We start from the raw sequence: 1,267 nt of genomic DNA, 5'->3' as shown, positions 1-1,267 counted from the left end.
ACACCCCGTAGGAGCAGTATAGACCTAGTCTGTTCATTATATACATCTACATGATGTATTGTTACACCACGTAGGAGCAGTATAGACCTAGTCTGTTCATTATATACATCTACATGATGTATTGTTACACCATGTAGGAGCAGTATAGACCTAGTCTGTTCATTATATACATCTACATGATGTATTGTTACACCACGTAGGAGCAGTATAGACCTAGTCTGTTCATTATATACATCTACATGATGTATTGTTACACACGTAGGAGCAGTATAGACCTAGTTGTTCATTATATACATCTACATGATGTATTGTTACACCACGTAGGAGCAGTATAGACCTAGTCTGTTCATTATATACATCTACATGATGTATTGTTACACCACGTAGGAGCAGTTAGACCTAGTCTGTTCATTTATACATCTACATGATGTATTGTTACACCATGTAGGAGCAGTATAGACCTAGTCTGTTCATTATATACATCTACATGATGTATTGTTACACGTGTAGGAGCAGTATAGACCTAGTCTGTTCATTATATACATCTACATGATGTATTGTTACACCACGTAGGAGCAGTATAGACCTGGTCTGTTCATTATATACATCTACTGATGTATTGTTACACCACGTAGGAGCAGTATAGACCTAGTCTGTTCTTTATATACATCTACATGATGTATTTTTACAACCACGTAGGAGCAGTATAGACCTAGTCTGTTCATTATATACATCTACATGATGTATTGTTACACCACGTTGGAGCAGTATTGACCTAGTCTGTTCATTATATACATCTACATGATGTATTGTTACACCCCGTTGGAGCAGTATAGACCTAGTCTGTTCATTATATCATCTACATGATGTATTGTTACACCATGTTGGAGCAGTATTGACCTAGTCTGTTCATTATATACATCTACATGATGTATGGTTACACCACGTAGGAGCAGTATAGACCTAGTCTGTTCATTATATACATCTACATGATGTATTGTTACACCAGTAGGAGAGTATAGACCTAGTCTGTTCATTATATACATCTACATGATGTATTGTTACACCACGTAGGAGCAGTATAGACCTAGTCTGTTCATTATATATAGTACCAGTCAAAAGTTTGGACACACCTACTCATTCAAGGTTTTTCTTTATTTTGACTTTTTCTACATTGTAGAATAATAGTGAAGACATCAAAACTATGAAATAACACATGGAATCATGTAGTAACCAAAAAAAGTGGTAAACATCAAAATATATTTTA

The sequence above is a fragment of the Salvelinus sp. IW2-2015 genome, unplaced genomic scaffold (assembly GCF_002910315.2).
Source record: "Salvelinus sp. IW2-2015 unplaced genomic scaffold, ASM291031v2 Un_scaffold3359, whole genome shotgun sequence".
Classification (NCBI taxonomy): domain Eukaryota; kingdom Metazoa; phylum Chordata; class Actinopteri; order Salmoniformes; family Salmonidae; genus Salvelinus; species Salvelinus sp. IW2-2015.
This window is presented reverse-complemented; position numbering follows the sequence as displayed.